This window comes from Aplysia californica, unplaced genomic scaffold (assembly GCF_000002075.1).
Source record: "Aplysia californica isolate F4 #8 unplaced genomic scaffold, AplCal3.0 scaffold00258, whole genome shotgun sequence".
NCBI lineage: Eukaryota > Metazoa > Mollusca > Gastropoda > Aplysiida > Aplysiidae > Aplysia > Aplysia californica.
In genome coordinates this window covers 741,004-742,646 of record NW_004797528.1, presented here as the reverse complement: position 1 = coordinate 742,646, position 1,643 = coordinate 741,004, and the positions used below count along the sequence as shown (strand labels likewise).

Here is a 1,643-nt window from a genome sequence, read left to right as displayed (position 1 = left end):
GGGGGTAGGAGGCCAGGTCAGTAGTAGCCTTTTGTTATGTTTTTTTAGGGGGGGGGGTTGTAAGTGTTTTACGGCGCTCGCAACTGCATACGGTCACATGATTGCGTGGGACACATTAAGCAATTTCAGTTTTGTAGAAATTAATGTTGATTTTTGCCCGGATGGCATCCGAAGCCTACTCTTCATCTATTTTAGGACCACCAAGGAATCTTAAACGAGCGTAATTCATTCACAGAACCGCGAGATTTTTTCGACCTTATCCAAGAAGGCTAGGTGTTAGATCTTACCTACCCTAAGATCAAGGGTGTGGCTGAAAGACAGCAGTAAGAAAGAGCCAAGGAGTTACAGTAGATAGGCAGTAGAGAGAGTCAGGAGTCCAGGGAAAGGGGGAGGGGGCAGAAAGTGGAGACGAAAGCAGAGAAGGGAACATGGTTAGAGAACATGGGGACCTATGAGGCTATCACCGTACCTCTAGACCACAAGAGCCCCCAGTAGTCTTGAATGTAGGCTTACGAGTCACAAGGTTACGCTTGACTTTAGCTTAGTTTGGATGTTTGTCTGTTTGAGTTTATAAGTGTGTGGGTTTAACGCCCCTACCAACACTATTCAATTGTAGCCACAGAGTTGTGGCTCATAAGACGCTTGCCGCGTATCCCATGGACAGCTAGAAAAACAAATGAAGAAGTCTTGGTTGAAGCAAATTGCAGAAGGCAGGTAATGACGAATATACGAAAGCGACTGGCAAATTTCTTCGGACACACAATGTGGAAAGAAGCATTGGAGAATATTGTAACAACAGGCAAGTTTGATGGAAAGAGAGGCAGAGGCAGACAGAGGGAAAAGATACTGGACAAGATGAGAACATGGCTGGGAGCAGCAAGAACAACAGACACCATTGCTGCAACGCAAGACAGAGTGAAGTGGAGGTCCATGATCGCCCACGTCAGTCGGCAAGGCACCAGATGACGATGATCAACACTATATTGTATTGGTCATTTAAAAGGTGGAACCTTCAAATTTAGTGTTCATTTGGTTGTTTAACTCTCTTTGGGTAAAGAGAAGCATATCGACACAATAACGGCTATTCTATTGATAAACTGACAAACACTGAAGGTGGGTGGTTGGCGGGTGCTCTGATGTGGTTTGCTTATTCTTCCCTATCAAACGACTATCGTCCTTTTCTCTCCGCCTTCTTTTTTTGTGTGTATTTTACTCCCTTGTAACACATCTATTCTTTGGCACTTATAAGTTATATGACCTTATTGTGTTGCAAGTGCTGTATAACTTTTACTAAAACTCTCACTGAAGAGAGTGAGTAAAGATGTAGTCTGGTTTGAGTTTATCTATATTTTGTTTGCTTTTGATAAAAGTCTGGTGTCGTATGAGACACAAATACATGCACATTACATCTATTTAAGCAGGCCAGTTGGCTCCGTATTGGGCGTAACGGAGTAGCTAAGAAAGAAGGAGTGGCACCTTTGGCTCACGTTATACTGTAGTGGGCTACAGTGGGGGTAACCGTGGTTCGAATCCCTTATGGGACATTCTTGAACTTGGCTTGTCTTGGGAGGGTTTTTGGGTTGGGGTTTGTTTTTGGTCTTTTTTTGGGGGGGGGGGGGGACAGACAGACAGACAGACAGACA

General features: G+C 44.3%; 1 protein-coding gene across 1 annotated transcript in view; it reads left to right on the top strand.

The window, feature by feature from the left end:
* LOC101860902 (BTB/POZ domain-containing protein kctd15-like) overlaps positions 1–1,643 on the top strand; it is a 30,314-nt gene that overhangs the window by 21,500 nt on the left and 7,171 nt on the right. The gene's annotated exons all lie outside the window — the stretch shown is intronic.